Genomic DNA, 14,307 nt, shown 5'->3' on the forward strand with positions numbered 1-14,307 from the left:
AGCCCCAGCCTACAAGCACTGAACAGGTTCAGACACAACTGTTGGTTTTTTTTTTTTTTAATTCTGTTTATTTCAGTTTGTTTCCGTGTAATGCATGTAAAAATTGCAATCTTAAAAACCTTTCTCAGGTTAAACTTCCTCTGCTTTTATTAAGCTGCCTCGGAAGGCTTTTCTTCTGTTTTGTTGTTTGCTTTCGGTCTTTTGGAATCTACATTTAGCAATTGAACCAAAGCAGAAGTCAGGGAGTGCAGTTAATCATATCTTCTTTCCTGTCTGCTCCCCTGCTGCACACCGTGTCCCTCTGTCACCTTGTCCTCACCCCTGTGTCAGGTCAGAGACCACAACAAGCACAAGCAGGTCTGGCTGCAGTCACAGAGGAGAATAACACAGAGCAAAGCCTCTGGATGGAGGGCGCCAGGCAGTGCGCTGCCTACATCCTGCACTAGAGTCGGGGCGAGCTTCTTCCTGCGGTGCCACAGCAAGGTGGGGAGGGCAGCAGTGGGAGCCCAGCAAGTAGAGGCAGGAAGAAGTTGTGGTGGAAACAGGGGGCTGCTCAGATAGAGTGAAGGACTGAGGGTGGGAAGAAGACAACCTCCCATTTACGTACGGAATGTTTCCTTATTTTTAGACCTGGGTTTAGCCTTGCAGTGCTGAGCACTTGTGGGACCTCTCTCAGGAACAGAGCAAGCCCTTCTTGCACTAATTTACAGGTTACTCCCACAGAGAAGGAGAAGAGTCCCCATCTGTAAGGTTAACTCAGCTTTTCTAATAACTATATGCTTTGGAGGGACTAATAAGCTTAATTTTTACAGTTTGTGAAGCCTGGATCACTATAATTTCCTGTCATGCTGTGTATTATTTACTGTCTAGGGACAGACATAGTTCTGGACACTTCCAGATTAAGTACCTCAAAACTTGTTAATAGGATGTGAAAACCTCTGATGCAGAAGAAAGCTGGGCATCTCGATCTTAAATGCCTTCTTCACTTCCTTTCTGTAAACAGTGTTGAGTTAGGGCTAGTAGAAATGCAGCTTGTCACTGTGTTTAAAGTCTGTTCTAGCAAAACTTCGATTTTGTGGGTTGCGTGAAAAAAGTCATGGAAAATTTCATACCAGAGATCTGTTTATATAGGTTACAGAATCTAGTAACGAGGAGAGAATTCCCATCCAGGAATTTTTAGATTAGTTTTCTTAACACTTTCTATGGAAAGAATCACTTTCAACTTAATGGATATTTTTCTACCCTAGTTCCAAGATGAGCCTTTTAGCTAACCCAAGCTTATAGTGCCCAAATGCATGAAAATTCCTGCTTCTTTTTTCTATGAAAAAGTCTGACACACATAATGTAGAGCAAGTTTTATGCTACCCTGCAAAGCTCCAAAAGAGAAGACAACTAAGAAGAAACCCAACTTTTAGCATTTTTAACCTTGTGATCATGAGTTTTGTTTTTTATGTTTTAGTGCTAGCAATTATATGTGGATTGGTGAATATATCTGAAATAAATTGCATTAACATCTTACCTGAGATGTGAAAAAAGAAAATGTCTTATGTGGAAATGAGCCATGCTGGGTGCATTTTCAGTATGCAGATTTCTGTGTGGTGACCAAAGGGCTGGGGAAGAAAACTGCAGCTCAGCAGCTTGTGGGATTTGTAAAAAGTAGAGAAGTATGGGCTAGATTTGTGGCCCTTGAAGTAAATGAGTTCTTAACCATGTAACTTAACTGACTTCAGGTGGAATCTTCAAATGAAACCAGAAAAAGGTTTGTAGCATTACAATTTTAGTGAATAGTGATCATGTGTAGGTAAGAAGAAACTTTTCTAAGGTTGATAGGAAATTATGCTATTTCCTACTTGAAAGAAGCCAATATTGACCAATTAGTGAATGAACAGATTATTAGTGAAAAAGCCTGGAGTTCTTAGTTAAATTCAGTTTCAGAGTTTTGTTGATGGACATCATCAGCTCTAACGAGGCTTCATCTCCAGGCTGAAGCAACCCCTTCCTGACATTACATCTGCCATAGCATCACTCCCCTGTGCTGGGGGTGTCAGGACTGAGCTTGCTGAGAAGGGACAAGAGCTCTGCCACATTGAAGGAAAACTCTGGAAAAGACTGCCACACTCATGAATTCACAGGTAGCTTACAAGATCTAGAGCCACAGCCAAAAGATGGGATACACTCTGCTGAGGGAGGCCAGTGCCCAGACCCCTGCCTGTTTGCTTCCATGATGGGTAGTGTACCTCAGCTCGCATCCTCCTCATGAGAAAACAGAAGCGTAGTGGGGAATGCTGATGTTATTCGATCTTGCCATTTTTTTTTTTTCTTATGTTCTGCTATTCTAGCATGTAAGCCAGGACTGTTCTCAGTTTCTGACCTTTTTCACTCGTTGCATTTGTTGGCCCCATTTTGCTGCCTAGAGTGCATTCCAGATTCCTGTAGAGCCTCTCTTGTTTCCTGTGGGGGACATAGTTATTCTGTCCAGCCGATCCCTTGATCAGTTTGGTGATTGCCTGCCTTTCACTATTTCCAGCTATTTTTACGTATTGTAACTCATTTCAGTAAAGCAGAAAACAATGATGGCCATATTATTTCTAAGGAAGTTTCCATTTAAATGCATCAAGAACAAAGATTTTTAGGTTTGGGGTTTTTTTCAGTGTGTGCAGTTTTTTTTCCCTAGATGACTACTGATTTGGAAATTATGAAAGGAAGGAGAGATTTTCCTGTCAGAACACTTCCAGTTATGTGCCAATGTGTCTGAAAGGACGCAAGTGTTTTTCCTGAAAGTTTTGGAGAAGGAAACAGTAATGTTTTGATTGGGACCAGGCTGCGTTACATCCCTCTAGATAAAAGAATGTGTTTTGAAATGAAATGTGGTTATATTCTGTAGATTGGTTAGTCGTCAAAGCTCAGAATTTTATTTTAGCTCTCCCATGTCACACATTGATTCATAGATTTACCACAGTCAATTGACATCAGTATGAGCACCTTGTATATGTCTCCTTTTATTTGTCACTAGTGGAGTGATTTATATCCTGTTATGAAAAGTACAGAACTCAAGGTTTAAAGCAAACTAGCATCCATTAGTAAAATTACCCTGGAGGGAGACAAATTACATTCAGCATTTGCACTAGAAGTAATTCATGCCAGCTGTTTATTCCAGCTAGAGTATTATAGGATTTGTCAGTTGCTTCAAACTGAGAGGATCCAAATCTGTTGCTAGTGTACTCCCAAGGAGTTGCATCACTGAGGACCGTGGCCTGTGGTGAAATGAATGACTGGTGTCGAAATTACAAAATTCTTTTTTGCTTTCATTTTCTTGAAAGTGTGAAAAGTTTTGGGCAGTTTTTTTCATGGGACAAAGTGCTTTCAAAGCTGATACTGATGTCACTGTAAATTTCAGAGCTTTCTTAGCTTATAACCATAGCCATAAAAGGAATATGTATTGAACATCCTGTGTTTTGTCCTTGGTATCAGCTGAAGTAAATCTGGCAGATTTTTCCTGTTATTTTGTTATAACTGCAGATCACAGGAACGAACAAAATTGCATTTATGAATTAACTGACAAACCATAACATGGGAATACGAAGCCATAGCAAAAAAAAAGTACATAAATCCTTAATCAGTGCATGTACTTCACAGCTGGGAAGGATAATGGGAATACTTCAGACCAAGAGTTTCCAAAGCGGTGTGTAGTATTATGGAATGCAGAGCCAGGATTATAAATGACTGCTACCCAGCTACCTTGTGTGGAGTTATACAGTGATAGAAGCACATTGTGACACAAGTGTCTGTGATGTTTCTTTCTCCTGTTCTCTTTTTTTTTTTATTTCTAAATGTGGCCTCTGCCACAGTTACTTGCATTTACCTTTGTGCTGCATTGGGCTCAGTGAATCCATCAGTACCTTCTCTTCTCAGTTCAGCTCTCTTCTCTCCTGACATCAGTGAAAGGTCTTTAGTTCCTACCCAACTGATTCAACTAATAAAATATTTAACCAGCAACAAGTCTGGTGGTTCCTGCTTAGTTTTGTTCCTTCCTCCATATTTATTTACTCTGCTCTGAATTAAGTCATCTTTCAATGGCTACCACATTCAGTTTAAGCCTCTCCTTCTTTCACCTATTTTGGTACTATCTTTGCTGCATCTGTTTTGTTTCCTTTGCACTTCTCCCAGGATTTTTTCATATTGTCCAATTTTACCACAGTCTCTCAGCTCAGCATGTGATCAGTGCTGTTCTTTCATATTTCCAGTATCAAGGCCTCTCCCTCCTTGCGTGACAAGGACCATGTACCTGGCCTTTGTGTTTGTCTGGACTAGCACTGGCTCCTCGTACCATCACCTTACCTTTGCAGTACATGTCTAAAAGCTTGTGTGTTAGCCATGGGTGCTGCCCTAAATGAACCCCGGCCGTCACAGAGGCTGCAGAGAAGGTGATTCATCAGTTGTATGCAACAGGGAGCGAGAAACCTCTTCTAGATGAAGAGGAGGGCAGTGGAGAGTTGGCACATTCCTGGCAGAAGATTGATACCCAAATGGACAATGTTTTCTCTTACTGGTTTGTGAGGTGGGCTGTTGCATTTTGGTGTTGCCCATGGCTGACAGGAGCAAAGCATAGTGTTAAGGGTCAAACAGTGTTGTGTCCTCCCTGGAGCTGGGAGAGGTTTGCTAAAACCTTTTTCAAGAGCAGGCAATTGACTGCCCCTTGGATACTTTCAACATTAAATAGTTATAGTTTGCCCTTACAACAAATTCTGTATCTGGCAATATTATATAGCTGATTTGCTTTGCAACCTGAGGCTTTGGGATATGTCTCACACAGGCTTCTTGGGGCTCATGGAATTAAAGCTTTGTTAAAATTCCTCTCTGGGGATGGGAGTGAAAGATTGATATTTTTCTTGCTTGTGCCTTACCCTCTGCTTTCCTGCACATCTGCACGTTTTTCTGCACTTCTCGCATGCCTTTACACGAACTCGGAACTTGTACTCTTTCATTTTTTATGTGGGTGTAAGATGTACACAGACTCGTGCACGAACATTTGTATAAAGCATAAACAAAAGACTGGATGATGCTAGTGCTTGTGCTAGTGAGACTCCCAACTTTTTGTAGGAGTTAACAAGCCCTGTGCATCAAAGTCAGCTCTCGGTTACAAATAAATCCCAAGTGATTAGTATGGAGCTAGTGTGCTTGCACCATGCTTCCTATGCTTGGCCTGCAGAGGATGGGTCTGAGCTTGTATGAAATAGAGGATTCATTTTGAAATTCTGTTGGTCTGCTGTGAGCATGGCCTTTTGAATTTGAGATGGACTGTACAAATCAAGCAGATGCAGTGTTTCAGGCTTTTAACAAACATGCAAGAGGAGCCATTTATGACCAAATAGCTGAGCCAAAAAGTGACTGACTGTACACAGTAATTTTGGTGGTGATGTAGACCTATCTATAAATATTATAATCTATGAAAATTACTTTTTAAAGGATGCAGTGTTATAATGATGCATGTTGTTTAGAAACTAAACAAAACTGTAAAGGAAGTTAGATAGTTATCAACTTAATGAGGTGACTGAGTAAGATTAAGGCTGTTGAATGGTAAAGTGATTCTTAGTGCTTGAGAAATTAAAAGTGTATTTCAAAATGAACTTGAAGAGTTACCTGCAGAAAAAGCAAGCCTAGTTGACCAAGTTCCAGACTGTGTCGGGAGTGTCCAGAGACCGTTTCTTGCTCTACAGGGGTAGTTCATTCCCGCAGAGAGTCCATTTCGTGTGTTGTGCCTGCCTGCGAACACACACCCCCTGAAAGTTGGACTCATGCTTCTTAGTAAGTATTTCAGTTATGCTATTGACGTCAATGCAGTCATTAAATAGATTGCCGGCCCTCCCATCAGTAAACCTGTGCCAAAGACCTAGAGGCAGATACATTTTAAAAGAAGAACATCAGGTTTTCTTTTAGCATTTGGAAAGAATAAGTGAAAAGTTTCTTCCGAAGTCACTATACTTTGCAATATGAGGTTTGGGGGCTTTATTTGCCTCGTTTTCCAAGACTCATTTTCTGTGAAGATAATTGCTGCATTTTATTTAACACACTTCTGTTACGTTACTGTACGCATAAACAACTCCAAATGAGACTAAAGAGTGATTTTTTTGTGATCAGCTCTGTCTGAAAAATGACACTCATTTTAGGTGTCCCAGCTCAATTTATTCGTGTATCAAGTAACAGAAGGTATTCAGGCAAACTTGTTTAGCCTTTGACTCCAGAGATTCTGTAAGGATTGATTTCATGACATCTATATAAGAAAATAGCCTTAGTTTCTCCTCGGCAGTCTCTGAAGACATACAAGCTAATCATGACTCCATAGCAACGGATAAAAACTGTTTTCCCCTCCGCCCCACCTGTGGATGTCACATGAAGATGCTACACGTGCTGCTGCCATCAGGAGCCTGTCACTCCCTGGGGCCCAGCTGCCATCTGTGGCTGCGGGGCAAGCGGCTGGGATGCCAGCGGGACTCCCCGTGTGCACTTGTGCCGTGTCCTGCAGTATTTCTGAGGCAGGCTTACCTCTTCTGGCCTGACCAAATCATCCGTTCATTACTGTGATTCTATGGCCAGGGAGATACCTACCTCCCTGGGCTGCTGTCCTGCCCTTTGCTAAAGGCAGCTCTGGATTTTGCAGTTCTCCTTGTCTGGTGTCAAGAATGGCTCTGGCCATCAGACAGAGGCTCCAAAGGGGCTGTGAGCTGAAAACCTGAGGATATATGTCTGTGCCATTCTCACCCAGGCGGAGGGAGTACCTTTCCTTTGTAACATAACCAGGTATGTTGTAATCAACAGCAGCAATGAATTTCTGAAGAACATTTGAGGAGCCAAACCACTGGGATTTTTTGTTGAGGTTATCATTTCACTGATGATACCACATCCTGCTACGTAGGTTAAACTCATAAAAACAGTTGTAAGTTGTTAAAAGGGCTTCTCTCTGATGGATGATTTCTTTCTGAATGGTCCAGGCAACTGCAAACTCAAGGCTGCAAAGAAGAGATCTTCATAACGGCATCTCTCATTGTGTCCCCATGTTCACTCTGCTCTTTAAGCACAGGTCAACCCCTGACAGCCCTGTGTTGCTTTAGTCAGCTCCCATTCCTATTGGATTGCTTAAGGCCTCAGTGAAGACAATAAGACTTTGCCATTGCTAATATCAGAGCTGATAAAATCTATTTCTTTTGTTTTCTGCTTAGAATGATAATAGCTGCTATGGGTGAGTTTTTGACATTGCAGTCTTAGTGTACTGAATCAGTTCCATATGAGTTTGAGAAATGTGTACGTGATCTGAGAAAAAAACCAAGCCAAACCAAACAAAAACACCCAAAACCAAACTTCTAGAGGGCTGAGTTATTTTTTTTGGGGGGGTCATGGGCATAGTTTGTGCATGCCTTAGTGATGAGTAGGGTTCTTCATTGTCCCACTGATTTGAGCCCCTTTAACTTCCATGTCATCAGCATTTTCCAGCCAGCGGGAGCTGAAATGGACTTCTGAAAGCACCCATCAGCTCATCCCCGCAGCAGCTATATATAAGTTTCTCCTTCCTCCCCCAAGGTTGAGCTCACTGCTGCAGCATTGTGTCCCGGACACAGCTGGCCATGGGAGTGTGAGAGGCTGCATCCGAGTATCTGTGCAGAGACATTCCCAGGGTAATGCACTGCACAAATCCCAGAGCCATCATCAGCCTGTCCTTGGGCAGTCCCAATGTTCAAAACTTTGTTCTCCTGCAGGATCTGATTCCAAGTGTAAGTTGCGCTCATGTTGTGTTTTAAAATGTAAGTATTTCTAACTTTGTGTTTGCGTTGTCAGCAGCCAAATTGTTCAGTCTGTAGTTGGGCAGGAACACCCGCTGACTGTTTAATTTTTTTTAGTCTTTATTAGCAGTGTTTGATTCTAGTTTGTAGGGGCACGTACACAGGGCAAAGCGCTGGCCTTGAACAGAATTTGATTTGCCCATTATCCACTGGCGCCCACCAAGACTAACTGTACAATTATAGGATAACAATTATAAAGATTAAAACTTTGAGAGCTTTTAAAATCAATATATAATCCAGGTAGAATTAAGAAGGGGAGTAAAGGACTGCAGATGCACTTTTCCCTCTGTTCAGTTACAGAATTGCATCCATTCTGAGGTATGGTTTAGACTCACCAGTTCCCACACGGTGATTCTGAACAATGAGCATACTGCCTGTTTTCAATGTTCAAATCACCCAGAAATCCTCGGGTTTTATTAACAGTATCTGTTCATCTCCTGATTGACTGAGAGAGATTTATGTAGTTAAGCAGAGTATGATTATTAATATACGTATAATGTCATGGTGCAACTGGTAAAGAATGTTACGCTAATAGTTAATGAAACATTTTATTATAATGGTGTTTTCTCCGTAAGAAGTATCTGTAAATGGCAGCCTGAAGTAGTATATAATGGGGATACTTCTTTTGTCAGAAAGGAAACAACTGTTAATTATTTATGGTTATTAATGAAATGTGCCAAGTTCTTAAGCTAATTCAGTTCACTGGAAAAATACATATACTTACCAAGATTTAATTTTTTTAAACAGTAGACTTTAAAAAACATTTAAATACACCTGTCCCTGTGGAATATATTTTCATGTCTAAAGGTACCATTGATAGACTTTGTTGTGTGTTAATCATTTTATGTATTCAGAATGTAAAAAATACCCACACGTACCCCCAAAATCTAGCAGCATGTTGAATTGACAATTAATGTCTTTTGGTTTTGTATTCAGTACTGTGCCTGTCAAAGGCCAGTGGCAAACAGCCTTTCGTCAGCCAGAAGAGAAGTGGGATCTGACCCAAGATTAGATACTTTTTTTTCTTGTTTACTAGAAGCCATGATCAGTGGCCATTATTCATTACTAAATACTTACTTAGATTTAATTTTAAGAGAGCTATGCTTCTTGATGTCAATATGCTAGCATAAATGTCAATATACTAGCGTAAATACCCCACCTCTACTACACCTCCCCACTCTTAAAAAAAATTTCTTAAACAGACATTTTTTTTTATTGTATCTAAAATACTCCAGGTTCCAGGCATTTACAACAAGGCTTTGGATCCAGCTCGCTAGGGCACTTAGAGCATATTCAAGACACCCCAATGTTTTCATTTAAAACGGGCTGAATCTAGTTGGGCCTTTCATGCTGCAAGCTTGTGTTTAGGGAGGTTTTATAAGCTTAGCACTTAATACCAAAATGATTCTAAAATGTCACATTTTACAAGCTATGTATTTTTCTTTTAATACCACATATTAGGTTGACAAAAGCAGGACACAGAGCAATCATTGTGTTCTCTGGAAAACCAGCATACTATTCGGAGAAGTGAAAAAGCCAGCCTGTCTTTCTGCTCCCTTTCCCTCCTTCCCTGCCTCCTTCCCTCTCTGAGTTTTATGAGAGTGTCCTGAAATTGTGGCCCTAGTGTTACTGACTTGAGTGCAGGACATTTGGATCCACACTGGGAGTGCTTGTGCTGGTCTGGGACAGCCTGGGAAGATGTGGTATAACCATCTGCTCTGTGGGGACCATCATCCAATGAATTGAGGGCAGTGTGGGACCAGTCCTGCTAGAAAAGGTTCAAAGAAGTAAATATTCACGGGTTGGCGATACATTAGCAGACACAAATACAGGGTTTGCCAGTAGCAGATCTTGCTAGCATTTGATAGCTGTGAAATGTTCTCCTCCTTTTCTTCCCAAAGATACTTCTTGAAGAAGTGAAATCCAGATACAAGGTTCCAGTCTAACTGGAGTGTTTTCTGCTTTAACAGTAATACTTCACTGGACATGGTCCACATCCAGAGCATAGTCAAATATGTATGCTGGGCCTTCATCTTAATTCAAGTTCTTTGGGCAGAGTATTTCTCAAAATTCCTGTTACTGAAATGTCATGAACTGTTTGCAGCTTCCTGGGTTTCAACTATATTGTGTAACACTTTAAAATACTTCCATCCACTTACAGTGGGAATGTACTATCCAGGTAAAAGCCAAAAGGCTGTTACTCACACTTTATAGATCAGGAACAAAAAAATGAAATGCAAGAAAAAATGATGCTTTCACCACATTTTTCAGCAGCAGCTGCTCATTTTGAGCCTGCCTTTGTAACACATCCAAATGTGGTCAATTTAGCATGCTGCTAGAATGTCTCTTATTGCAAATTGCCTTAAATGGAAAGTCATGTGCAGCTTAAAATCAGATGGTTTACAGAAATTGTATGAATTCAATCTTCTTTCACAAAATTAATTACTTCAGAGAATGACAGTGCAGAGACCTTGGTCAAGGCCAACACAAGGTGCCTCCGTTATGCTGCTAAATGTGAAAAATTCTGAAATGTGCCACATAGCATAAAACGTAAAGCATAGAAAGTAACCACTGGAATAATCTGTGGCAGGCCAACCTATATTTGACCTTCAATGGGAAACATTTCCATTTCCTCGTCCATTTAATCTGATATTTTAACTGACATTGTTAATACAAGTGCCTTTAGTATAGTTGACATTTTTATTTCCTTGAACTCAGTTTAGGATGCTTAAATAAGTATATTTTGAAGGCCTTAATTAAATGTATTTTGAGAGTGGAAGGCTGTTCTTACGTGTGCTGGCTGTAGGGATTTGACAAATGCTTACACTACCAAGTCTACCTGTCTTTGCAGGGTTGGAGTTTATCCTCCTGCCCCTTCAGGGCAGCTCCCTGATTGCTCAGCCCTAGTGTAAAGCCCCTGATTTGGGTCCCAGGTTTGAGGAAGGTTGTCGTACTGGATTCAGACCTCCAGGTTTAATCACCTTCTGGCTATAATCCAGATGTAAGAAAAAAAGCACAAAGCTAGTGTTTGGTGTTCTATATTACCCAGTTCTGATTACAAATAACCATGCAATGAATCTGAGGCGGTGTCCCTGACCATGTTGGGGAAAAATATGGTCCAGTTCTGACCTATGTCCCAAACACATCTTTTTAAAAAGCTGGTGACCAGTGTGTGATGGCCTCAGTTTGAAGGTGACACAGAGGCAGAGTGGCGATCAGCACGTGAAAGGATTAATATGGAATATTAAAAGCTGTCAAAACAAGTTGTGCTGGTTTGTAGGATACTGACATCTCCCTCTTCCTTCCCACCCTTTTACCCACGAGATTTACTCTCTGATTTTAAACAGATTATTCTAAAAGGCTGTATGTGCGGTTTAGTAAACATAAAGCACACTGAGTCACAGCCTATGAACAACTGAAATTGGTCACTAGGGTAGGTTGATACAGGTGATTAGCATGATGCGTATTTTAGCTACAGCAGGTCAGAAGATTTCTAGTTTTGTGACTTGAGGCTCACTCCAAATGTTCAGAGTTACAGTGTGTGGATGAAAGGGAATCAGTACATCCCAGGTGTGCCACCAGAGAGCTGTCTGAAGGACACTCACTTATCATGGAAAGCATCCTGCGTTTTCAAAAGCTGGAGGATCATGGATTAAGAAACAACTTTTTTTAATTGCATGTGCTTTCACAGTGTTCAAGCTGTTTCTGCTGGATCTGCTCTGTGACTGACCCACAGTCTGCAGTGAGCAATGCTCTGACTTCCCACAGTGTCGCTTGGTACAATCACAGATGAGTTGATAGGGCTTACTCAGAGTATCACTTGAAAACCAAATATGTCAAAACAGGCCATTTTTTGCAACGTGCTGTGTACTTAAGTGGCTCTGCTCAGCGTGAAGCTGCAATATCTCTGGGTTTCAGCTGTAGGATGACAGTCTTATTCATTTATTTTGAGAGGCTAAATAAGGGCAGAAGGTTCAAATAAGGTAAATTGGCAAGTTTGACATTATTACCCTTTGGGTATGTAAAATATCTATTGTAGAAAAACAGATTAAAATTCCAAACTAAATCAGTTTTTTAAGCTTCCATCCTAAGGATAATGCATTCAAGAAATGACATTTAGCCACGAAAAAAAATGGTTTAATTCTATTTTGTAATTAACAACATGTAAATGGCTGGTGTGGTGGCTCAAAACATAACAGATAACTGTACTCACAATCTTTCCAAGGCCAAGAGCAGGGCATATGGACACAAAGGTTGATATGTGTCTTAAGGAATTCCTATGAATAATGTTTGGGATGCTTCCAGGAGCCACATTCATTACTTTCACATTGAAGACCTCAAGGAAATTAAATTGAGAAGAAATGCAGAACAATTTTGTGTTAAATTGTAACCTTTCCAGCAGCCAAGGCAAGAGATGTAAACAAGTCTCAGGTTTTACTAACAGGCTGTTCTACATTGCTGTGGTGGCGTAAGTAGCTTTATTCTGACCCTCATTTAGTGTTTCAGAATAACTTGTCTCATGAAGAGCTGAGGATTATTAATAAACTTTGTCATAACATCTAATGCCAGCGGCCAAGTGGAGCTTCTCAGGTAGATCAGTACTGTGCATTGTACTTCCAGGATTCATTTCTGAGGTTCCTCTTCTATTTCCTGCACCAGAATTTGATACATCATAGTCAAAGGACTTGTAGTCTAAGAGAATATTTAGACTGTAAGTTTTATTATCTCCAGGTTAAGCCAGTTCAAAACCTGATTTAATGGCTCCAGATGGGTATGTGGATGAAAGTAACAGCTGAATCCTGTTGCAGAGCCAAATACAGACCTTTTGGTTTGTGGTTTGCAAAACTCTTAGGAAATGGTGAAAGAGGATACGGTTAGTCCCTTGCATCTTTCAGGTTTGGGGATATTTTTTTCCCCTTTAGAATCATAGAATCATAGAATAACCAGGTTGGAAGAGACCCACCAGATCATGGAGTCCAACCATTCCTATCAAACACTAAACCATGCCCCTCAGCACCTCGTCCACCCATGCCTAAAACACGTCCAGGGAGGGTGACTCAACCACCTCCCTGGGCAGCCTGTTCCAGTGCCCAATGACCCTTTCTGTGAAAAATTTTTTCCTAATGTCCAGCCTAAATCTCCCCTGGCAGAGCTTGAGGCCATTCCCTGTTGTCCTGTCCCGTGTCACTTGGGAGAAGAGGCCAGCACCCTTCTCTCTACAACCTCCTTTCAGGTAGTTGTAGAGAGCAATGAGGTCTCCCCTCAGCCTCCTCTTCTTCAGGCTAAACACCCCCAGCTCTCTCAGCCGTTCCTCATAAGGCCTGTTCTCCAGCCCCTTCACCAGCTTTGTTGCTCTTCTCTGGACTCGCTCCAGAGCCTCAACATCCTTCTTGTGGTGAGGGGCCCAGAACTGAACACAGTATTCAAGGAGCGGTTGTTAAATTAAAATTGTTACTATGGCCTGTCTAGGTAGTTCCTTTCTTGTCTGAGGTCTGTTGTTGGTGGTTTCTCAAGGAATTTTCAGTGCAGCAGCAGGGACACACGCATGCCACTTTGCACAGGTATATGCATGAAGACAGCTGAGGAGAGGCACCACCTCTGAGCTTCGCTCTGGGCCAACACAGGCAGGAGTGCCCACTCTAATACATGCGTCTTTGGTGCACGGCCCTAGGTGGCAATGTGCAGGAGTCCTCCGACTGGCTGTAGATGAGCCAGCTCCAGAGCCGGAAGCTGTCTCGCCACAACAGCACAGGATGATGCCCCACCTAATTAAGCCTGTTGAAAGGTAGGGCTAATTAGTTTAGGTGGAGCGCCTTGTTAGCAGGATGATGTTGCTTCCAGGATCCAAGTTTGTTTCCCTGCACGTATAAGCTTACCAGCCCTCTCCAAGCCAGCCCATATGCATCAAGTGAGATAAAACACTGCACAGTGCAGGTAAATCCTAAGTGGGTAGCTAGGAAATTTCATAATCATATCCCAATTTTTCAGTGTTGTTCTCACACTCATGCATTCACATGCACACTATGTGCTCAGGAAGAAAACTTTTCTACTCAGACAATAAAGTGTTCATCTTGCTGTGATCTGGTCTTCCATTGTTTAACTAGAGAAACAAAACCACAGTTTGGGTTCCCTATGGTTTATGGGGAGTTGAGATTTGGATTTCGGTACCGGGACTCAGATCTAGGTCTGGGCTGGAGGCTTTCTTCTGCAGCCTGTCAAAACCAATAGTCACCTCCCTCCCAAGCCTGCAGCTCTCTGGACTGTTTTTGCTGCACTTTAGGGAGCTTATTGGCTAAAGGTGTGATGGGGGATTCATTTAATTTAGAAATTCATAATGGCCTTAGTAGTTGTGATCTATCTTCAGAAATGTGTTTCGGGTGTGTGTTTATCTCCTTACAAAACATCATCTGACAAAATCATTTTCAGTACTCTTCTTGCATATCTGTCCTTTAAGTACACTATCAATCTTTTG

The 14,307-nt window shown here is 41.5% G+C and overlaps 1 protein-coding gene across 3 annotated transcripts in view; it reads left to right on the forward strand.

The window, feature by feature from the left end:
* LOC138723156 (3',5'-cyclic-AMP phosphodiesterase 4B) overlaps positions 1-14,307 on the forward strand; it is a 170,661-nt gene that overhangs the window by 115,406 nt on the left and 40,948 nt on the right. The gene's annotated exons all lie outside the window — the stretch shown is intronic.

Source organism: Phaenicophaeus curvirostris, chromosome 8 (assembly GCF_032191515.1).
Source record: "Phaenicophaeus curvirostris isolate KB17595 chromosome 8, BPBGC_Pcur_1.0, whole genome shotgun sequence".
Taxonomy (NCBI): domain Eukaryota; kingdom Metazoa; phylum Chordata; class Aves; order Cuculiformes; family Cuculidae; genus Phaenicophaeus; species Phaenicophaeus curvirostris.